At 38.2% G+C, this 25,725-nt stretch overlaps 1 non-coding gene across 1 annotated transcript; it reads right to left on the reverse strand.

The window, feature by feature from the left end:
- Positions 1 to 7,857: 7,857 nt before the first annotated feature.
- On the reverse strand, positions 7,858 to 7,963 carry LOC141618395 (small nucleolar RNA R71). Its single transcript, XR_012531381.1, has one exon. It is a non-coding gene; the product is annotated as a small nucleolar RNA R71 (small nucleolar RNA).
- Positions 7,964 to 25,725: the final 17,762 nt, after the last annotated feature.

The raw sequence follows: 25,725 nt of genomic DNA on the forward strand, positions 1-25,725 counted from the left end.
GCATATTTTGCTCTAGATCTAATAAAAGCCTAAAAAAAACTATAGTAGTAATGTAAAATAACATTAGATCTAATTATTTACGGTTACTAATACATATTATCAAGTTAGTAATTGTATTAGTGTTTGGGTGCAACTAAGAGGAGTGTCTCTATACTTGAGACTTGAAGATCTTGGAGGATCATTCCAAATGTATTGAGCTCAAGAACAAGTGAAGGTGGGAGACCTTACTTTTGCCCCAAAAATTCGAACCATATTGTATGCAAGAAAAATGTTTTTCTCCTTATATTTTGTTCTTTTGTCATGCATGCAACTAGATCCACATAAATATAAATTATAAGTAATTTATAAAACGATTAGATGAGTCTAATAGGGGATTTTGAACCTAACAATTGGCATCAAGAGCTTTGGTGTTGCATGTATAATCGGTTTGGTTTTTTCGAGTTAAATGTAACTTAAATAAAACTAGATAATTTGTGATTTATAAGGATAAAGCCACGAAATTTTTTGCATGTAATATATTCTGGTTCTAAAATATATTTAGGTCATTTTGATGATTTATGGATAATTATTGCTTATTTTAATGATTTTTAGTGAAATAATTACATTTTTATGAGTAAAATGAACTTTTATTTACTAAAAATAGTTAAGCTTCACTACTGGCCATGATTTTTTTAGTATGACCTTACATACATATTTTGCATATTGTATGTAAAATTTCGGATCATTGTGATTAGTTTTGCATATTTTATGATTTTTATGTGATAAAAATGGTATAAGTGGAGGTTAAATGACTAAAAATAGTTAAACTTTGAAACAGGCAATGTAATTTTAATATGATGTCAAATGCATATTTTACAGATTGTATGTAAAATATGAGATAAATGTGATTTATTATGCATGATTTATAATTTTAATGGTTAAAATGATATATATATATATATATATATATATATATATATATATATATATATATATATATATATATATATATATATATATATATAAAATAATATATATATAGTGACTATTTTTAGCAAAAATAGCTAAAATGAATTTTATGGCATGAAGTTTTCCCCTAATGTTGTATATACGATATGAACATCTGATATAAAGTTGCATGATTAATTTTGATTGATTTCATATGTTTATTGTTTTTATGTGATAAAATCGATAAAAGGGCAACTTTATTAGTCATAAAAATAAATTCGAAATTTTTGGTTAAGATTTTGCCATTTCCAGGTTTTGAAAATTATTTAAGAATGTTCAAAATTTTGATTTTGATTTTTCATAATTTTTATGTTTAATTTGGATTAAATGGTAAAAGTTATGATTTATACGATTTATTAATGAAGTAAATTATAAATATTTTGTGGGCAAATTTTATTGAGTTTTTGGAATCTTGATAGTATTCCAGTATTTACAAAAATGTGATTTTGAATTTTTCCAATTTTTATGATTTATTGGGAATTATTTCATAATTGTTATGATTAAGAGAAGTTTAATAAGCGATAATAGAAAACCAAGTTGAATTATTGTCAAAATTGAGTAAGGACTAATTTTTGAGTCCTAATTGAGTTAGGGTAATTAACTTGAGCTTAAATTTGATTTAAGTATTGATTTGTGATTTTAATAAGTTATTATCACGCATTTCCATAAAACCGGATTATATACGATATAAGGTTTGAGTAGGGCGATTTGGCACATTAATTTGGCATGTTAGACACATATAATAATGCTGCATTTTTATTGATGAATGTCATAATTTTATTTATGTAATTTTGAATTATGTAATTTATCTTAGTATGGCCTTAGTTTTAATCGATATTACCCGTAACGTAAGGGGATATTGATTCGGTTGTAATTTAATGTGATCCCGTATCACTTTTATTTTTTACTAGTTTTTCATATTACAAATGTATAATTGGAATAGCTATGTATTTCATTATTATTTGTAAAACCGGAGTTTCTTCAAGACGGTGCCATTCGGAAATGCGTTCCGACAAAGACGGTGTTCTTGGGAAGCGTGCCACTTGAAGATTCAAGGGACCAAAGGAGTTGGTTTCCGAATTTGTAAATAGAATATTAGATTTTCTATTTTAGGAAGTGATGTGACCATAATTAGAGCATATTTAGTCCCCGAATTAGCCTTGTTCCCATGCTTTTTAGTGCATATTTGGGTCATTTATTGTCTTTAGTTCTTTGTTTTGCATATTCTTTGAGGTTTTGTGTCCTTGGTAGGAAAGGAATGCAAACCATGCATTTTCATGGCAAAATGAGACTAAATTGATTGAATTCAATGACCAAGCATCAAGGAGAGACAAGATTAGAAGGCCTTTGTACATATTATAGTAGATGGGCAATGATGAGGAAAGATCCTTGCATCCCCAAGGAAATCCCCTAGGATTTTATGAAGAAAAGGGAAGAAAAGAAGAAGAAACAAGACTGAGCAGCAATCCGTGCGGATTGTCCTGAAGACGCCCGTCCCCAGCACCACAATCCGCGCGTCTTCCATACAAGACGCCCGGGCAGCAGCTACTAGAAGACGCCCGTCTTCTCCCAAAGACGCCCGGGCCCAGACCACTGAATCCGCCCGTCCCGTGCCTAAGACGCACGGATTCCAAGGCAACACAACTTCGTTTCTTCAAGCTTCAAGAAAGATGCCCATCCTTCTAAAAATACCGGCGTTTCCTTAAGTAGAGACTTAATCGTCATTTAAGCCCTTAGTTAACCCTAATTTCTACACCTAATCCCACTATAAATACCCCATTAGTCTAATTGGAAGAGCATGTTCTTCTTAGCAATCTTTAGTGTAGTTAATATCAATCAAATCTCTCTTTAGTTTTGTAATCAACAATTAATCAAGTTTTAATACAAGTTTTATTTCCTTAATCTCTCTTTTGTTCATCCTTTATTTTGGGTAATTGAAGATTATTTGGGTTATTATTGGGAGATTGACAACCTCTCAATCAAGCATCAAGTACTTCTTTTATTCTTGCTTTATTATTGGAATCATTAGTAGGTATAATTCTCTTAATCCCTTTTTAATTATTGTTAATTACTTTCATTTATTCATCATGTTTCACTTTGTTAGTATGATTGACAACCTTGCTAGCATGTTCAACATGATAATGAGTGAGTAGTCACCTAGCTAGGGTTAATGGGTAATTAGGGGAAACCAATATGGGGAATGATTAATGCTTAAATTAATATGCTTTCATGGTTTATTTGCTTGCTTGTTTTGATCTCAACTCATGCACATGTTATGTTTGATGAAATGCGAGCCTATGAATCCTTGCATTTTTTACCCATCACCTATCTTTTCAATGAGACTTGTAAGACATAAACCAACTCGAGTCTCATTAGACCATGCATGTTGTTGAGTAGGGAAGACTAAGTCGACTTGTAGGTGTTGTACAATCTAATCGATTCGGCTCCGGGACCCAAACTTTCCTAGGATTGTAAGATATAACCCAACTCAATCCATCACAACAATAATTGCTTGCTTATAATTTGAGAACATGTTTGTATGATCAATTTCCATGATTCCCCTATGACCCCATTACACCCTAGTGCGTTTTATCAATTGTTTACAACCCTTTTAATTCATCTTGCTTGTTTACTTTCATTGCTATTTAGTTTAGTGACCTTCTACATCAACCCAAATTGTGACACCCCTAAGACACCACTAGTTGCAATAGAAATCTTATCTCAATTCCCGTCCCTTGGGATCCGACCTTTACTTGCCTCTTTACTAATTGTAGAGTTGTTTGTGAAGCTATAAATTGTGTTTTGGTCTAGGTGCTCCTAACGACAAGTTACCGAAAGATTTAGTCCCGACCAAAAAATGGCGCCGTTGCCGGGGACGGTGTTAACTTGATTTTTTGGAATTAGAATGTAAATAGGTTTATTTTGTAATTTATTAATTGGAATTTTGAGAAGACTAAAGATGGAGATTGGATTGCTCACTCCCGCTACATGGACCAAGATGGAACATCAAGACAAGCTTCTCGGGTGCTAGGAAGGATTCCAAAGTTGTATTTATGTTATTTTGGTAGATAGGCCACACTAGGACTTTGTTTTATTTTACGTTTTTCCTTTCTTGTTGCTTTTCATCGCATGATAATTAGTGCATCATATTCCGCCGAAACCAAACCACCTACTAATATGCATGAAAATTGACTCATATAGATTGTATGTTAGTTATCATGGACATGAAGATGTCACACGCATTTTTAAGCCATCACCTTAGTTTATTCATTCTCGCATGCTAGATATTAGTTCACTTAAAATGAATTAAAATAAAGTTGATGGGATCTTCCTCTAAAACTAAAATTGAGACTAGTCTTTATAATGCCAAAAAACTATGAATCCCTTCTTCGTCGGTAGGCATATAGGACCTTACTCTCTATATGACCCCTTCTACGTTGGGTAAGTAGTTGGTGTTGACTTATTTTACCTCAACATTATAATCCGAAGAGTTTCTCGTGATTATGATGGACTATAGATAGAATTTACAGAAATTTATCAACCAAGAATTCTAAAAGTAGAATTAGCCAAGAGGTTGGCTTATCAATTTACAGATAATTGAGTCTTGGGATCATTTATATAATTCTTGAGTTAGGTCAATTGTATAAATGCTTGAGTCTACTCATTATAACAGTTTTTGCATTAGACTTAAATCATAACGATGAGTATGCTTATTATATTTTTCTTCTTCTTTTCGCAGTGTAGAACTCATTTTAAATTGATAATACTGCTTACAACAAATGGCTGGAAATAACGAAATCCCTATGCCAAGTGCCGCACTTGCACGCGAGTCCTGGCTCAAAACTTTCATGGACCACATGAATCAGTCCACACGACCGAAGAATGACGGGTCCAACTTTGCGGACTGGGAGGCATCATTACGGAATGCTGCCATTGTTGACGGTAAGCTCAAGTACTTAACTGAGCCAATACCGCCAAACTCAGGCCCCAATGCAAGAGCTAACGAGTCACTTGCTTATAGTGACTTCGTCATGGAAGCGGGTGCGATACAGAACGTACTCATTGTTGCAATGGAAACCAATTTGCAAAGACGCTTCATTGCCCAAGGTGCAAACAAGATTTTCCCCACGCTCACTAATGAGTTCTCAAAAGCCCCGAGAATCATTACTTATGAGCATACCTGTCGCTTCTTTGATGCGAAACTCCAGAAGGGCCAACCGGTTAGCCCACACATTCTTAACATGATTGAGAATGTCGAGAAACTGGAGGCACTTGATTGCAAAATCAGTGAGAGCATAGTCATTGACCGTATGCTTCATTCACTTCATGATGGTTTTGCCCTCCTCAGGGCAAATTACTACATGAATGACATGAAGAAAAGTCCTCATGAGCTACACTCACTTCTCGTACAGGCCGAAAAGGATATGAAATTGAGTGGGATCATGAAGCAATATGTTCTCATGATTTCCAACAAGAATAAGGGTAAGGGCAAAGCTCACGGCGACCTAACTGTAGGAAAGCCGAAGTTTAAGAAGTCAGGAAACGGTAAGAGTGGGCCTGGTGAGACTAGTGGCTCACAAGGCAAGGCAAAGAGCAAAGGCGGTGACGTTGAGTGCCACCATTGTCACAAGACTGGGCATTGAAGGAGGAACTGTCCCGTGTACCGTGAGGACATAAAAGCAGACCGCGTTACTCCTGTAGGTATGTCATCTTATATTCATATGATTGAGATTAACCATGCAAGTTTCGGAACTTGGGTACTTGATACTGATTGTGGTTCTCATCTGTGTAATCATTTGCAGGGCCTAAAAAACATCACACCCCTCACAAAGGGTGATGTGGACCTGCGAGTCGGGAATTGAGCAAGAGTTGCTGCAGTCTCAAAGGGAACATACGTAATCCAGCTCCCGAGTGGTTTTGAGTTATATTTATATAACTGTTACTATGTACCCAGTTTATCTAAGAATATTATTTCTGTTTCCGTACTTGATAAAGACGGTTTTTCATTTTCAATAAAGGACAATAGCTGTATTTTCTCTTTTAATGAAATGGTTTATGGCAAAGCAGTTTCCATAAATGGAATTTATATCTTAGATCAAACCACAGATATATTACATGCGAATAATAAGAAATTAAAGGTTGGTGACAAAGATCAAACTTATCTATGGCATTGTCGAATGGGACACATAAATGAAAAACGTGTAAAGAAACTCATTGAGAATTGGACTATCCCCACATTTGATTTCTCATCTTTTGGCACGTGTGAATCATGTCTTATCGGCAAAATGACACGAATTTCCTTCAAAGGTGTTGGAATGCGCGCTAATGACCTATTAGGTTTCATACATACTGATGTATGTGGACCTATGTCAATCACTGCAAGAGACGGCTATAGATATTTTATCACTTTCACGGATGATTTGAGTACATACGGATATTTCTACTTAATGAAGCATAAAAGTGAGTCTTTTGAAAAATTCAAGGAATACCAGAATAAGGTTGAGAACCAACTGGAAGAAAGGTTAAAGCACTTCGTTCAGATCGTGGTGGCGAATATCTTTCAAATGAGTTTGATCAACACCTTAAAGACTGTGGAATAGTTTTACAGTTAACTCCACCTGGAACACCTCAATTAAATGGTGTGTCCGAACGGAGAAATCGAACATTACTTGATATGGTTCGATCCATGATGAGTCACACGGTAGTACCTGATTCATTATGGGGTTTTGCTCTTTTGTCAGCTGCTCTTATACTTAACCGAAGTCCGTCTAAAGCTGTCGACAAGACTCCATATGAAATGTGGAAGGGAACGGTCCCTAACTTGTCCTTTATTCGGGTTTGGGGCTGTGAGGATTATGTCAAGTGGAGACACGAGGATAAGCTCGGCCTGCGATCGGTCAAGACATACTTTATTGGTTATCCAAAAGGAATGTTTGGTCATTACTTCTATTCGCCTACCGAACATCGAGTTTTTGTTGCGGCTAGTGCAAAGTTCTTAGAGAAAGAATTTCCCAAGAACAAGTCAAGTAATAGAACTTTCGAGCTGTCGGAGATTCAAGAACCAACTACCGAGGAACGGATGGAGGAAGATGTTCCTTCAACTAATGACACGGTTAACATTCCTCAGGAACCTAGGAGGTCGGGTAGAGTCTCTAATCCTCCAGACAGATACATTGGTATGGTAGGAAAATGACGATTTTCTTATATTGTTATTAGTTGTATCTTTCTTTGCCTTGGGGAAGTAAAACTCCTCAAGGTTTATTCTAATTGTTTTCGAGTTGTTTGATATTTTGCATGTCTAGAAGGTCACAAGGTGATTTGTTACCTTTTGATCGTGAAATTGAAAGAACTTTGAAAACCAATAGAAGACTTGCTAGGAGAAATTTGAGAGGTATTGGTGAGGTTGTAGATATTCAACCAACTATTGAGTTCATCAACCCTTTTGCAAGAGAAGGTGAGGAGAACCCAACACAAAATACAACCCACAATCAACCCACAATGCCTAAATTTTCATCACATTCCGTACCCACCGAGGAGAACCTACCGAATGGTACTCCCACACCACAACATCTAACCGGAAATTTTATTGCCAAATCCGCATTTATCCAATTAGTCGAAAGAAGCCAATTTGGGGGGATGCCTAGTGAAGACCCTCATTCTCATATGGAAACCTTTTGTGACTATTGTGATGCGATTTCTCAAACCGGTGTAACTCAAGACCAAATTCGATGGGTCTTATTTCCTTTTTCTCTAATTGGCACCGCGAAACAATGGTTGAAAGGCCTTGATAAGGCTACTCTCGGAATTGATTCTTGGAAGAAGTTGGCTCTAGCTTTCTACAAAAAGTTCTATCCACCGGAAAAGACAAACATGCTAACAGCTCAAATTACGGGTTTTAAGCAAAGGGATGAAGAATCTTGTATGAAGCTTGGGAGCGGTTCAAGGGAATTTGTCGCTCATGTCCTCACCATTGACTTAGCGAGTTGTTCTTGGTACAACAATTTTGGAACGGTCTTTATGAAGATTCAAAGAACATTCTCAACATGGGATCAAATGGAATGTTCACCGAAGTTGATGACAATCAAACTTGGAACAAGATTGAGGAAATGGCGGTCCATAAATCACAATATAGTAGACCTCGCAAGGCTACTAGAGGAGGAAAGCATGAAGTGGACTCCATTACTCAATTGGGTGCTCAACTTAGTGATCACATTGACACAATCAATTTGAAGTTTGAAAAAGCTATGGCTAGACGTGAAGAAGCCTCAAAATCACCAAAGCATCATGTTAATGCCATGACGGCATCTTCATCAATCCCAAGTGGGGTATGTGAGAATTGTGGAACTTTGGGACATGACCAAAGTGAATGTAGGGGAACAAACGAACAAGTGAATGCTTTCCAAGCATATAAGAGTGGTACCCCTTATTCCAACTATTACAATGAAAACACCAAATTCCATCCAAATCTCTCATACAAAAGCCAAAATGTTGAAAACCCTCAAACAACATACACCCCACCTCCCATGAGAAACCAAAATCAAAGACCCTTTTACAACCAAAACCAAGGTTTCCAAAATCAAACTCCATACAATCAACAAAATGACCAAGGTTTTGATGTTCAAAAAGCGGTCCTCCAAATGCAAAAGAATCAACAAGAATTTTTAACTCAAATGCAAAAAGATAGTCAAGCAAAGGAGATCACCATCAACAACATCCTAGCTCACACCAAAATGTTGGAAACCCAATTGACTCAACTAGCATCTTCAAGCTCATAAAGACAAAAGGGGCAATCACCACCTCAAAGTAATCCCCCAAGACATGAAACGGTTAGTGCCATTCACTTGAGAAGTGGTACAAGGTATGAAGCACCGAAGAAGCAAGTTGAGGATGAAGTTGTGGAAGCTAGTGACAAAGAAGAAATTGTGCAAAACTCCAAGGATGGAGAACCATCAAAAGAAGAAATTTCAAAGAAAAATGAAGACAAGGTCAAGGAGAAGGAGCCCATTGTGATTAGACTTCCTTTTCCAAGTCGTCAAGCCAAGCCCAAATTTGATGACCAACTTGGAAAATTTATGGAAATTGTGAAGAATTTGGAAGTCTCGATTCCTTTCACGGAATTAATCAATCACGTGCCGGCCTATGCGAAATACATGAAAGACATCCTCACAAAGAAGAAGTCGATCTGGAAGCTTGAGACTATCGCCTTCACTAAGGTGAGTAGTGCAATACTTCAAGGGAGTTCACCTCCAAAACTCAAGGATCCGGGAAGCTTCTCAATACCGTGTACCATTGGCGACACCACGATCAACAAAGCCTTATGTGATCTAGGGACTAGTGTGAGTGTTACGCCGTACTCGGTGAGTAAAAGGTTGGGGATGAGAGAGCTTAAATGCACCAATATCAAACTCCAAATGGCCGATAGATCGACGAAGACACCATTAGGGATATGGCAAGATGTTCCCGTACGAGTTGGGAAATTTTTCATCCGGTGGACTTTGTCATTGTTGACATGGAAGAAGACTCCAACATTCCAATCATCCTAGGAAGACCTTTCTTACACACCGCGGGTGCGGTGATTGATGTGAAACATGGAGAGCTCACTCTAGAAGTGGGAGATGAGAGTATAACTTTTAATCTTGACAAGACCATGAGAGCTCCACGTTTGCAAGAACCATGTTTTATGATTGATCATTATAGCCGGAAGGATGATAGGAAGAAGTCGGAACTCCAATGGAAAAAGAAAATTGAAGATGTTCCATTCAAAGAGCAAGTGAATTGTAAAAAAGAGAGCTCGCAAAGCTCATCAAAGTCAAGCAATGAAGAGGATGGCCTCATTGGCCAAGACAAGAAATTGGGAGAGTTGTCTCTATCAACTCAAGAGATCTTTAGTGATCAAGTGAATGAAGTTTGTGGTCTTTGGGACGACGAGTTTGAAGGGATTTTTAATCCCTACATTGGTAATGCTATCAATCAAGACCGGCAACAAGGGCAAAGGTCTATTGAAGATCTTTATCACGATAATGAACAAGCTTTTGATTACTTCTTCAAGGTGTTGAGCAACATCAACAACACCTTGGACATGCCCCCATGACAATCTCACTAAGGTTGAGAGTTTGGTGGAGTCCTCCCTAAACCACCATTTGTAAATATTTCTAACTCCCTAACTCGCATTTCAATTCTTGTATTGCATTTTTGTTATTCTTGGATTTTTATACTTTGATCAAGATAATTATCATGTTTGAGAGAAGTGAGGGAGGGACTAATGATTTCAATTGATGTGTAGTGCTTTAGCTTAGTGTGGGGATAGCAATTGCCTAGGCTATTCATGCCTTAGTAGTGCCCCCTCAATGAAGAACACGAGATTTTGAAGAATGGAAAAATGACAAGGGATATGCAAGTACACGGATGGAACTGAATCCGGGTAAAAGGGGTAGAATCCGACCGGTTTCAAGAGAATCCGCCCATCTTCAGGCGATCCGGGCATATTGGGCAGAAGACGCCCGTCCTTCATGAGCTGAATTTTTGAAATTTTTGGACTGTTACAAAATCCGGGCGTCCTGCAATAGAATCTGCCCGTCTTCATAAAGACGCCCGTCCTGAAGGGAAAGACGCCCGTCTTTTTGGCTGAGAAAAACAAGAAAAATCCCTGGAAAGGAATCCGCCCGTCTTCACTGAAAGACGCCCGTCCCGCATTTACAAATCCGAGCGTCTTTGCTGAAAGATGCCCGTCTTTAGGCGAGAATTTCCCAACCCAGAACAGGCAGAATCCGGCCGCCCCGAAGGAAAGCCGCCCGTCTCCCTCCTACATTTCAAATTTTTCGGGTTTATTATAAACCCCCTCCCACATTCATTTCTTCATTTCTTCATTCAAAACACTACCCATAAACCCCATAACTCCAAAACCCTCATCCTCTCCAGCACAAAAACAAGATTTCCTCACCTACATTCATCAAAATCAAATCAAAACATCCTTTTAACAACAAATAATCACTCCTCTTTCAACAAAAATCTAAACAAAGCACAAAATCTTCAACCTTTGAGTAGATTTTTGAATTCATAAAGGCAAAGCCTTTCATCTTTAAATCGATTTGGGTATACTTGAAAATTGAAGATTTTCACTCTTTTCTTGGTTTAATCATCAATGGCAAGGACAAAGGGAGCAACAAAAGCAACAAAGGCAAAGGCACCAAAGGCAAAGGCACTCTCATCAAGACAAAAGAGTCTTCAAGCAAAGAAAGCATTGGCTATGGTGGTAACTAGCCCAAACTTGGAAGTGCAACAACAACAACCTCCCTTGGAAGAAACAACATCTACTACTCCGGAAATTGCTCAACTTTCGAACTATCCGAAGGTAATTTTCATTTCCAAATCCCATAGGGACACTTTTGCCAAGTATGCTAGAAAATCATTTCTATCCACCAAGTTTATTTGTGAAGATGCCTTAGATAATTTGGGTGTCCTTGAGCAAACTAGAGCCTTCTTTGAAGCCATGGGGTTGGGCAAATTGTTTACATCAAAAGAATTGACATACCCCTCCCTTACCTTAGAATTTTTGAGTTCTTTGAAAGTTAACAAGGTTGAGACTATGGAACGCATCGAGTTTCGCCTAGCTAATGTGAGTAGGCGCATCTCCTTTGATGAAATGGGTAAAGCTTTGGGTCTTAGTGATTCACCGAGTTATTTCAAGAATGTTGGCAAATATGACCCCGCTCCTCTTTGGGAGGCGATTTCCGGAAGGAAGTTTGAGAACTTTCATGCTAGTCGCGCTCTATTAGTCCACCATCCAGGCATTAGAGTGTGGCACAAGGTCATAGGGAACACCATCATTGCAAGAAAAGACACCAACCATTTCACCAAACTCGATTTTGTTCTTCTTGAGTCGGCCTTGAACATTGGAAGGGAATTCACCAAGCCTTTCAACTCTCTAAGGCTTTTGGTGGATAGATGGCTAAATTTTGATTGTGGGAAGCAACGCACTACCGTTATTGTGAATGGAGGTCTAGTCACTATTTTAGCTAAATACTTTGATCCGAACTTCAACAAGGATAGCAAGTATGTGGCGAAAAAGGGTGGTCATCTCATTGATATTGATACTATGATAAACAAATACAAGTGGGTCTCTCATAACCCTCTTGACACCAAATATGGATGGCTCACAAGTGAGGCTAGATCTTTTACTTTGCCTTCAAAGATTTGTCGTTTAAGTGTCCACCGGACCAACTATCTCCTTCCCTTTTCAAAAGAGGCCGAATAATCATCCGACAACAAAGGGGTGAAATTGAAATGCCCTCTGAGGGGTAATATCCGTATAAAACCCTTAAATTATAGGACTATAACGTAAATTTAATACGCAATTTATTGTCATAAACGAAAAACAACAAAGAAACGATAAAGCATAAGAAATAACCTCGGGTCCTTTGAGATGCGGCCTAAGAACAGAAATCAAAGTAGATTTCCTCTTAATCGATACACCCAAGACCGTCTGAGACTATGCCCTTGTGCTAGAAATGTATTCTCTAATTGCCTTGCAATATTGAGAGAATTGTTGTGAGTTTTTAGATGTGAGATCTGAGTTTTTCAGAGAAAGTTGCTCTTCAAAACCCTAGTTTTGTTTCAAATGAATGATGATTAGGTTACAAAAGAGAGAGTGCCTCTCTTTTGTTGCTCGGCCAACCGTGAGCTTACATGGGGAAGTGGGCTTCCACTTCCTCTTAATTTTAACTCGTGGTCCGGCTCGAAAAATGCTAAATGTATATGACACGCTTTTATTATAAATCGTCATCGGTTATCGGTCCTTAAAACATCAACTAATAACACGGATTAGTTGAAATATTAATACATGTCCGACAAAGACAATATTGTATAATTAATTCAATATACATCAATTAAATATAATCGTTTGTATTTAATTTACGAATTAACCGCTTAATTCGTCTTAGCCATTATTATTTAATCCGTATTAAATAAAATATCTCAACATCGCGTTTTGACTAATTATTATTAGTCAATAACTCCGACTAACTGCTTAGTCAACTTTGGCATCAACATGACTTTATTTTCATACCGTCACATCTCTCAAACGTATCCTATAGGTGTGACTTTTAGGGACCAGTTGATCACCACCATCTGTATGACAATAACGTCAAACTTATCTAGCAAGCCAACCGTTATTGATAAACGTGGACCAACTGATTATAATACAAAAGTATACCCTTTGATCCTTTTAGAGATTTATATGTCCTTGCACTAACTGTAGAGGACACCAGCCCCAACAAGCTCCCACTTGTCCGTACAAGTGTACGTGCAATGACGTTATCCGCACTAACTGGAGGACACCACCTCCAACAAACTCCCACTTGTCCGTACAAGTGTATGTGCGATAACCGATTCTCATATTCATTTAAAATTTCTCCCACTCAATGTAAAACAATTTGCAGATCCGGATCCGCAAAGGTCGTATTTTACAATCGATCAGTATCAAGAGTGGTTTCCCCGACTAGAGAGTAACTCAACGATAAAACGACGTATTCGAGCATGGCCATGCATTTCGATTCTGATTCCTCGAGTGGCCCCGAGAAATATCGAGTACCTGATAAAGGCTGAATATTTCCTTCAACTAGACTCCTTCCGAACTAAGCACGACATGAAATGACCCGAAAAAAATCTACTTGGCCCCCCGTTACGGATGACCGTGAGAAAGAAACCAAAGTCACCCAAAATCTGCCTTAGTCTCAAGAGACAGTCGATAGTCAAAAGAATCGACTCTTAGGATCACCATGGAGGTCCTATCCACGACCGGGCACCGAATGTTATAAAACATTTAGGACTCCACGTCGATGTCACAATTGTGTCCTACGAGATATCCGTATAAATCGCCTCTGTGATTGGTCAGTCAACATTTTGACTTATGGCTCGTTGAACCCACCATCAACCAACGTCACAAAATAATTACCTTGAGTTATCAGCTCACGTGGGCAATTAAGGACCAAAAATATAATGTTTATTCAGTTCACTTTGTGGTGTTCAAAATTGTCGTACAAAACCACATGAAAAACAAAATATATAAATATCAAAACGATGATGTCGTATAGAGTACATAAGAGAATGAATCTAATCCATAAAAGAGTACTACAACTTAGGAACACGTTTAATTCCCATGGAATTAACATGCCCTTCATGCTTATCTTGTTGTAATGGTTTAGTGAGAGGATCTGCTATGTTATCATCTGTAGCAATCTTCTCTATCACTACTTCCTTTTGCTCCACGTAATCTCGGATTAGATGAGCTTTCCGTTGTACATGTCTAGACTTGTTGCTAGACTTTGGCTCCTTAGCTTGGAAGATGGCACCTCTATTGTCGCAATAGATGGTGATCGGGTCATTCGAACTAGGCACTACAGATAGTCCTTGTAAGAATTGACGCATCCATATCGCTTCCTTTGGAGCTTCAGACGCGGCATAGTACTCGGACTCAGTCGTAGAAACTGCTGTAACACTTTGTTTAGAACTCTTCCAGCTGACTGCAACGCCATTAAGAGTAAAAACGAATCCAGACTGAGATTTTGAGTCATCTCGATCCGTTTGGAAGCTAGCATCTGCGTAACCGGTTGCGCATAGCTTTTGTTCGCCTCCATAAGTCAATGCCCAATCTTTAGTCCACCGTAGGTACTTAAGAATGTTCTTGACAGCCATCCAATGTGATTCACCTGGATGCTGTTAGAATCGACTTGTCATACTCAATGCATATGCCACGTCCGGACGTGTGCATATCATGGCATACATGATTGATCCTATAGCCGAGGCATAAGGAATCCGTGTCATGCGCTCTTTCTCTTCCGGTGTCTCTGGTGCCTGAGACTTGCTCAAATGCACCCCTGGAGCCATGGGAAGAAACCCCTTTTTGGAGTTAGTCATGCTGAATCTCTCTAGAATCTTATCTATGTAAGACTCCTGACTGAGAGATAACATCCGACGTGATCTATCTGATAGATACGGATGCCCAAAATTCTTTGTGCCTCACTCAGATCTTTCATCTGGAAATGGTTCTTTAACCATACTTTTACCGAAGTTAAGAGAGGTATGTCATTCCCAATCAGGAGTATGTCATCGACATACAATATTAGGAAGACAATCTTGCTCCCACTCGACTTGATATATAGACATGGTTCCTCGACCGATCGAGTAAATACATTTTCTTTTATCACTTGGTCTAAACGATGATTCCAACTCCTAGAAGCTTGCTTAAGTCCATAAATGGAACGCTTAAGCTTGCATACTTTCTTAGGATGTTCTGGATCTATGAAACCTTCGGGTTGTACCATGTACAACTCTTCCTCCAAAAAACCGTTTAAGAAGGTGGTTTTCACATCCATCTGCCAAATTTCATAGTCATGAAAGGCGGCAATCGCTAAGATAATCCGAATGGAACGCAGCATGACTACGGGTGCAAAAATTTCATCATAGTGCAAACCTGGCACTTGGGTGAAACCTTTAGCAACTAGTCGTGCTTAATAGATATCTTGTTGACCTTCCACAGAATGCTTTATCTTGAAAAGCCATTTGCATTGAAGGGGACGAACCTTAGCAGGCAAGTCAACAAGATCCCATACGTTGTTCTCATACATGGAGTCCATCTCGGATTGCATGGCCTCAAGCCATAGCTTAGAGTCAGAACTGGTCATGGCACCTTTATAGGTTGCGGGTTCACTACTCGTTAAGAGTAGAATGTCATCTATGTCATGTTCCTCGACCATACCTATGTATCTGTCCGGAGGAATAGAGACTCTTCCCGACCTTCTAGGTTCCTCAGGAATATTCACCGCAGCCGGGATTGAAGGAATTGGTTCCTTTAATGGTTGCTCGGTATTTGGTTCTGGAACCTCCGACAGCTCGAAGGTTCTATCACTCTTTGCATTCTCGAGAAATTCCTTCTCTAAGAATGTCGCACTTGCCGCAACAAAAACACGTTGTTCGGTTGGCGAATAAAAGTAATGACCAAGTGTTCCTTTAGGATAACCTATAAAGTATGTCTTGACCGATCGCGGGCCGAGCTTATCCTCGTGTCTCCACTTGACATAAGCCTCGCAGTCCCAAACCCGTATAAAGGACAAGTTGGGGACCGTTCCCTTCCATAGTTCATATAGAGTCTTGTCAACAGCTTTAGACGGACTTCGGTTAAGTATTAGAGCAAATGACGAAGAAGAGCAAACCACACAATGAGTCGGGCAACATGGTGTGACTCATCATGGATCGAACCATATCAAGTAGTGTTCGATTTCTCCGTTCGGACACACCATTCAACTGAGGTGTTCCAGGTGGAGTTAACTGTAGGGCAATCCCACAATCCTTAAGGTGTTGATCAAACTCGTGGGAAAGATACTCGCCACCACGATCTGAACGTATTGTTTTAATCTTTCTACCCAGTAGGTTCTGTACCCTATTCTGGTATTCTTTGAATTTCTCAAAGGATTCACTTTTGTGCTTCATTAAGTAGACATAGCCATATCTACTTAAATCGTCCGTGAAAGTGATGAAATACCTATAGCCTTCTCGTGCGGTGATTGACATAGGTCCACATACATCCGTGTGTATGAGTCCTAATAGGTCAGCAGCGCGCATTCCACACCTTTGAAGGAAATTCGAGTCATCTTACCGATGAGACATGATTCACACGTGCCAAATAATTGAAAATCAATGGCCGAGATAGCTCCATTCTTTATGAGCTGTTTTACGCGTTTCTCATTAATGTGTCCCATACGGCAGTGCCATAGATACGTTTGATCTTTGTCACCAACCTTTAACTTCTTATTCATTACGTGTAATATTTCGGTGGTCTGATCTAAAACATAAATTCCATTCATGGAGACTGCCTTGCCATAAATTATATCGTGTAATGAGAAAATGCAAGTATTATTCTCTATTACAAATGAAAAACCAAGTTTGTCAAGTGCAGAAACTGAAATAATGTTTTTAGAAAGACTGGGTACATAATAGCAGTTATATAAAAATAACTCAAATCCACTAGGAAGCTGGATCACATATGTCCCCCTTGAGACGGCAGCCACTCGTGCTCCATTCCCAACACGCAGGTCCACCTCACCCTTTACGAGGGGTTCGATGTTTCGGAGCCCCTGCACATGATTACACAGATGAGAACCACAACCAGTATCTAGTACCCAAGTTCCGTAACTTGCGTGGTTAATCTCAATCATATGAATAAAAGTAGAAGAGGAAGAAGACATACTAACAGGTTTAACGCGACCTGCTTTTATGTCCTCATGATAAACAGGACATGTACGCCTCCAATGCCCAGTCTTGTGGCAGTGATGGCATTCCATGTTTTCGGTCTTGCTCTTTGTCGCACCTGATGAGTTGCTCGACTCACCAGGCCCACTCTTACCTGACCCTGACTTCTTGAACTTCGGTTTGCCTACTGCTAGGTCTGCCTGAGCTTTGCCCTTACCCTTGCCCTTGTTTGATACAACGAGAACATCCTGTTTCAGGCTCCCACTGAACTTCATGTCCTTCTCGGTCTGTACGAGAAGGGAGTGCAGTTCATGGGGACTTTTCTTTAAATCATTCATATAGTAATTTGCTCTAAAGAGCGCAAAACCATCGTGGAGTGAATGAAGCATGCGGTCAATCAAGATGTTCTCGCTGATTTTACAATCAAGCGCCTCCAGTCTCTCGACATTCTCAATCATGCTGAGAATGTGTGGGCTAACCGGTTGGCCCTTCGGGAGTCTCGCTTCAAAGAAGCGAGTGGTATGCTCATAGGTCACGATTCTCGGTGCTTTCGAGAATTCCTTGGTGAGCGTGGTGAAAATCTTGTTTGCACCTTGGGCTATGAAGCGTTTCTGCAAATTGGATTCCATTGCAAAAATGAGTACGTTTTTAATCGCACCCGCTTCCATGACGAAATCGTTATACTTGGCGATCTCGTTAGCTCCACCGTGGGACCCGGGTTTGACGGGATGGGCTCTGTAGAAATTTGAGCTTCCGTCACCGCCGCGGCAAGATTCCGTAATGCCGCCTCCCGGTCCGCGAAGTTTGATCCATCATTCTTCGATCGAGTTGACTGATTCATCCGATTCATGAAGATCCGAAGCCGCATACTCACGGTCGATTGTGGCACTTGGCATTGGGTCGTCGGACGGCCAGCCATTTTGTTATTAGCAGTTTAAATGATCGTGATCTACACTGAAAAAGAAAGAAAAACAAAAACGAAATAAGCAACTCATCGAGGTGATTTAAGTCTATTTAAAATTCATTTTAATCGTGTAGACTCATTGCACTTGCATAATTGATCTCCCTCAAGAATAATACAAGTGATCCCAAGACTCAATTTCCGTAAATTGATAAGCCAACTGTTTAGCTAGTTCTTCCGTAAGAACTCTTGGTCGATAGATTTCCGTAAATCCTATCTATAGTCCACCATAATCACAGGATCGTATTTAGTGACCACGGTGTTGAGATAAAATAAGTCAATCAGTTCAACTTACCCGACGTAGAAGGGGTCATATTATGCCTACCGACGAAGAAGGGATTCATTGGAGTTTGACCTATAAAGACTATTCTCAATTTTTGGTTATACGAGGAAGATCCCATCAACTTAGTTTTAATTCATTTTAAGTGAACGAATAACTAGCATTACGTGAATGAATTAACTTAGGTGATGGCTTAAAATTGATCGTGTGACATGAGAATGTCAAATAAAACTAACGCGTGACCTCTATATGAGTCAGTTTTCATGCAATTATTAGGTGGTTTGGTTTTAGGCGGAATATGATGCAATCTATCGTTACGATAAAAAATAAAAGAATGCAAAAACGTAAATAAAAATTCCTAGTGTGGCCTATCCTAGTAAAAAAGAACATAATACAACTTTGGAATCCACCGTTGGACCCGAGAAGCTTGTCTTGATGTTCCATCTTTTTCATGCAGCGGGAGTGAGCATCCGGTCTCCATCTTTGGTCTTCTCAAAATTACAATTAAAAATTTACAAAATATAAACCTATTTACATTCTAAATAAAAAACTGTAATAAAGAAAAACAAAATGGAGATGCGAGATCTCGAAATACAACCAAGACCGTGTTCCATCATTACGGTAACACGTTCTACTAAGGCCACACTAAGTTACAAACGTTTGTAAAAATAAATAAATACGTAATGTAAGCATTCAAAACATTCAAAATAACGATAAATAAAATGCATCAACTAAATAAAATTTATTCGTGACATAATTCCGTAATTATGTTAAATTTATCCAAACCACCTTTAGTAATTAAAATTATGTGACAAAACCGCTTTAATCAACTTAATTTTAATTCATTACAATCCGTTACTTTAAATCGCTTTAAAGTAACTAAATGGTACGTGAGTGAACCGTTTCACTATTAAGCGAATGCACAAAATCCGTATTGTGCACATGTTATGGCCGAAAAAAACAAAAACAAATTTTTTTTTTTCTTCTATTCACGGCTGAACCGTGACAGCCATGAATTTTTTTTTTTATTATTAGCTGCTCAAACCGTGAGCAAAAACAAAAAAAAAACAAAAAGGATTAAGCTGCTCAAACCATGAGCAACAACATTCAACACCAAATCGATTTGTCAAAACCCAATTGCAATTTGAACATAATCCGTGTTAAAACAAAATTACAATTGACATGATCTTAACATATTGTTATAATTATCGTTTAAAATAACAATATGCAAAGAACAAATCGAAAACAAAAGATCGTCTGATCCAGCAAGAACCGTGAGGCACGCAATTCTAGGCAAAAAAAACAGAAAACAGGCCGAGATGAACAAAGGCCGCACGGTTTTCAAAAAAAAAAAATTGCCGAGACAGAAAAAAATATGTGCCGCACGAAATTTTATGCAAACAAAATTATCGATTCAAATTCGTTTGATGAAAATCACATAGAAAAATTTACGTGGCCTCGCTCTGATACCACTTGAGGGGTAATATCCGTATAAAACCCTTAAATTATAGAACTATAACGTAAATTTAATACGTGATTTATTGTCATAAACGAAAAACAACAAAGAAACGATAAAGCATAAGAAATAACCTCGGGTCCTTTGAGATGCGGCCTAAGAACAGAAATCAAAGTAGATTTCCTCCTAATCGATACACCCAAGACCGTCTGAGACTATGCCCTTGTGCTAGAAATGTATTCTCTAATTGCCTTGCAATATTGAGAGAATTGTTGTGAGTTTTTAGATGTGAGATCTGAGTTTTTCAGAGAAAGTTGCTCTTCAAAACCCTAGTTTTGTTTCAAATGAATGATGATTAGGTTACAAAAGAGAGAGTGCCTCTCTTTTGTTGCTCGGCCAACCGTGAGCTTACATGGGGAAGTGGGCTTCCACTTCCTCTTAATTTTAACTCGTGGTCCGGCTCGAAAAATGCTAAATGTATATGACACGCTTTTATTATAAATCGTCATCGGTTATCGGTCATTAAAACATCAACTAATAACACGGATTAGTTGAAATATTAATACATGTCCGACAAAGACAATATTGTATAATTAATTCAATATACATCAATTAAATATAATTATTATATTTAATTTACGAATTAATCGCTTAATTCGTCTTAGCCATTATTATTTAATCCGTATTAAATAAAATATCTCAACATCGCGTTTTGACTAATTATTATTAGTCAATAACTCCGACTAACTGCTTAGTCAACTTTGGCATCAACATGACTGTATTTTCATACCGTCACATCTCTCAAACGTATCCTAAAGGTGTGACTCTTAGGGACCAGTTGATCACCGCCATCTGTATGACAATAACGTCAAACTTATCTAGCAAGCCAACCGTTATTGATAAACGTGGACCAACTGATTATAATACAAAAGTATACCCTTTGATCCTTTTAGAGATTTATATGTCCTTGCACTAACTGTAGAGGACACCAGCCCCAACACCCTCCTCTTCCATTGTCACACCACCCTATCCTTTCAAGTACCAAGAGTTCAAACCCGAAGGTGTTGAAGCAAGCAAAGATTATATGACTCTTCTTATGCAAGAGATGCACAAGCAATCCTTCAAGGACCGGGAAGATGCTTACTTAGTCCAATATCCACCCCTCCTTCACTTAGCTAGGTAAGGACTACTTGATCCTTCATGTCCTTTGCCTAGTTGGGCGGATAGGGAAGTCTTCTTTCCGAGTGCATCTAGGGGTGAGCTTCCGGGTGACAATGAGGTTGTCGGTGATGAAGATGTTAATGATAACATTGATGAAGAGGCTAGTGAAGAAGAAAAAGAGGATGATGAACAAAGTGAACAAGAAAGTGAAGAGGGATGTGGTGATGAGTCCACTTCTAGTGAGGAAGATGATGATAGTGATGATATGATGGAAGATTAGCAAGCTTTGGAGGCTCCTACCCTCTCGAGGTTTGTTCTACTTCTTTCTTTGTTTTAATTATTTATCTTGATCATAGTTGGAGTAGTCCTAGCACCATATAGGACTAACACCTCGGCCCCATTGAGATGTTCTCATTTTATTGTTCCCACCTTTTGAAAATCCAAAATGACAAATTTAGTTTCATGCATTGCATCTTGTGTGCATGAACTACACCCAACCTTAGGACATTAGAAATAATGTCTAACTCGGTTTGGGGAAGTACATGCATACACAACGGGAGGTAATCTAAATTATCCTCTCCGTCATAAACAAAAAAACCATGCATCATGTAGTGTAGATTAGTGTAGCTTGCATTTAGTGTAGAATTCATGCATCATGCTTGCATGATTTCCCATCATTTTGGCCATTGAGGACAATGCCCATATTAGTGTGGGGATGGGGAATTCTAACTTAACTTTTATTCAAAAATCCAAAAAAAATTGAAAAATTTCGAAAAATCATAAAAATTTGAAAATTGAAAAACCAAAAACAAGTTCATTTACTTTGTAGTGTCGTCATGTATATATTGTTGTATATATTGTGTTTGTTCTATCCTTGTTCATATTGATCGACTACGCCACATCCGAGACATGAGGATATTGAAGACCGCATGGTATGATCTTTCCAATCTCCTTTTTCCTCTTTATGTTAATGACTATGTGGCTTTATTTTGATTGATGCGGTATAACAATGTGAACTTAGGACTTGCATTTAGTTTATATGTCATATTAGTTGGTAGAATGACTTGCATTAGGATGTTTATATGCTAGTTGCATCATGGCATGTAGTTGCATGTTAGAAAAGTTTTGCGAAACCGTCTATTTGGGAAGCTTGACAAGTGTATATAGGCCCTAGTTGATGCTTTTTGTTCTTAAGACTTTGCTTGTTAGAATGCTTGTAAAACACCCTAGGATGTGTCATGCTAGTATCCTTTGACCCATGGATTAAGGCCTAGTCAAGAGTACCTTGTGGTGTGATAACTCCTTGGCTACCGTTTATTCCAAGGTGACCCTTGAAACCATGCAGCCATCCATCCATCATCCATGTTCTACCACATTTTTGTCATCAAAGGGAATGGGCGCAAAAAGAAATCAATTTGAGTTCAATAAAATGAAAAGTGAAAGAAAGTTTGCAAAAATTGCATCAAATGAAAAGAGGAGCAAAAATAGAACTCATATGCTTCAAATATAAGCCACCCTCACTACATATGGGGTGACTTTGAAAATGTTCAAAAAGAAATGCAAAAGTTGAAAGTTGTCAAGTGTTGAATTGCCAAAAATCAAAAAGAAATGGCAAGAAAGTGTTCTCAAATGTTATATGCCACAAGAAATTGGGAGGTAAAACAACAAATCAAACTCCCAAAGTGAAACTCAAATGTCAATTGATCCCTTTATCCATCGTATCCATTTTTGTGCATGGTAGAGAGGGAACGACCCTTCTTCTTGTCTAGGCAAGAGGGGGAATTCCGCGATCCTCCAGTGTTTCTAACACCATAGGGAGTCTATTCTTGACAAAAGCATTTAACGATTGAGGAAAAAGGTACCCTAGTTTGACACAATTTGGAGGTGATTTATTGGTATCCTTCTAGGCTTAGTAGTTTGAAGAAATTGCATATATGAAGGAGTGCGTACCCTTGAATTGCTTCCCTTGTAGATAATTTCCACCACTTAGATGAGGAAAGTGGCTATTCTTTTGTAGATGCATCCATTATTTGATTTTGTGTGCTTAATGTTTGGATGTGTCGCCATTTTGGCAAGACCCACCTTGCCTTGCAAGAAGGCATCCTACCTCATGGTTGTCTTGTTGTGAGTTGAAGGGGCGGAGTGAGACCCGCTAATTGTCTCATATCGGCTATGTTATTAGGTTAGTTTAAATATTGGTCCTAGTCTTTGTCACCTCTTTACTCGGGACGAGCAAAGGTTCGGTTTGGGGATATTTGATGTGACCATAATTAGAGCATATTTAGTCCCCGAATTAGCCTTGTTCCCATGCTTTTTAGTGCATATTTGGGTCATTTATTGTCTTTAGTTCTTTGTTTTGCATATTCTTTGAGGTTTTGTGTCCTTGGTAGGAAAGGAGTGCAAACCTTGCATTTTCATGGCAAAATGAGACTAAATTGATTGAATTCAATGACCAAGCATCAAGGAGAGACAAGATTAGAAGGCCTTTATACATATTATAGTAGATGGGGAATGATGAGGAAAGATCCTTGCATCCCCAAGGAAATCCCCAAGGATTTTATGAAGAAAAGGGAAGAAAAGAAAAAGAAACAAGACTGAGCAGCAATCCCTGCGGATTGTCCTGAAGACGCCCGTCCCCAACACCACAATCCGTGCGTCTTCCATACAAGACGCCCGGGCAGCAGCTACCAGAAGACGTCCGTCTTCTCCCAAAGACGCCCGGGCCCAGACCACTGAATCCGCCCGTCCCGTGCCTAAGACGCACAGATTCCAAGGCAGCACAACTTCGTTTCTTCAAGCTTCAAGAAAGATGCCCATCCTTCTAAAAATACCTGTGTTTCCTTAAGTAGGGACTTAATCGTCATTTAAGCCCTTAGTTAACCCTAATTCCTACACCTAATCCCCACTATAAATACCCCATTAGTCTAATTGAAAAAGCATGTTCTTCTTAACAATCTTTAGTGTAGTTAATATCAATCAAATCTCTCTTTAGTTTTGTAATCAACAATTAATCAAGTTTTAATACAAGTTTTATTTCCTTAATCTCTCTTTTGTTCATCCTTTATTTTGGGTAATTGATGATTATTTGGGTTATTATTGGGAGATTGACAACCTCTCAATCAAGCATCAAGTACTTCTTTTATTCTTGCTTTATTATTGGAATCATTAGTAGGTATAATTCTCTTAATCCTTTTTTAATTATTGTTAATTACTTTCATTTATTCATCATGTTTCACTTTGTTAGTATGATTGACAACCTTGCTAGCATGTTCAACATGATAATGAGTGAGTAGTCACCTAGCTAGGGTTAATGGGTAATTAGGGGAAACCAATATGGGGAATGATTAATGCTTAAATTAATATGCTTTCATGGTTTATTTGCTTGCTTGTTTTGATCTCAACTCATGCACATGTTATGTTTGATGAAATGCGAGCCTATGAATCCTTGCATTTTTTACCCATCACCTATCTTTTCAATGAGACTTGTAAGACATAAACCAACTCGAGTCTCATTAGACCATGCATGTTGTTGAGTAGGGAAGACTAAGTCGACTTGTAGGTGTTGTACAATCTAATCGATTCGGCTCCGGGACCCAAACTTTCCTAGGATTGTAAGATATAACCCAACTCAATCCATCACAACAATAATTGCTTGCTTATAATTTGAGAACATGTTTGTATGATCAATTTCCATGATTCCCCTATGACCCCATGACACCCTAGTGCTTTTTATCAATTGTTTACAACCCTTTTAATTCATCTTGCTTGTTTACGTTCATTGCTATTTAGTTTAGTGACCTTCTACATCAACCCAAATTGTGACACCCCTAAGACACCACTAGTTGCAATAGAAATCTCATCTCAATTCCCGGCCCTTGGGATCCGACCTTTACTTGCCTCTTTACTAATTGTAGAGTTGTTTGTGAAGCTATAAATTGTGTTTTGGTCTAGGTGCTGTTGGGAAAAGTGTCCTCAACAATAGTGCGATTACATGATTTAAATATCATTATTAAATCTCATTTTAAAGAATACAATTGGGAAGTATTTATACTGTCAACTGGTCAACATATATCGGTAATGATTGGCTGACTAGAGTTTGACATTACTGTCGTGCGACGGTGGTGATCAGTTGACCCCCTAGGTCATACCTATAGGGCAACACTCTTAATTGATTATTTAATTAATCGTATAACGTTACGAGTTAATTAAATTACTTGAAAAATTTACGGACGATTTTGGAAGTGAAATTTACGTATCAAATTGAAATGTGATTAAATGAGATACGGTCTGAGTAATCGAATTGTATCATTACTCGGATGAAATTATTGTTTAAAGAAACAATCGGAATTGAATGAATTATTATAAATACAATCTGTTGTGATTTATAAATTGGTAAAATATTTTGGCACAAGTAATTATGAAATTACTAAGTCGATTTTTGTATGTGACGTATTTTTATTAATACGTTGATTTTTAATGTGTTAAAAATACATAACAAATTTATGTGACATGTGACATGTGACATATTGACAATTGACAAAAATAATATGGAATCCATATTAACTAAAAGTGCCGAAATATTAGAGGAGTATTAGGCTAAAATTGTGTTTATATTTTAAATAGAAAACATAATGA

Source organism: Silene latifolia, chromosome 1, assembly GCF_048544455.1.
Source record: "Silene latifolia isolate original U9 population chromosome 1, ASM4854445v1, whole genome shotgun sequence".
NCBI classification, from domain to species: Eukaryota; Viridiplantae; Streptophyta; class Magnoliopsida; order Caryophyllales; family Caryophyllaceae; genus Silene; species Silene latifolia.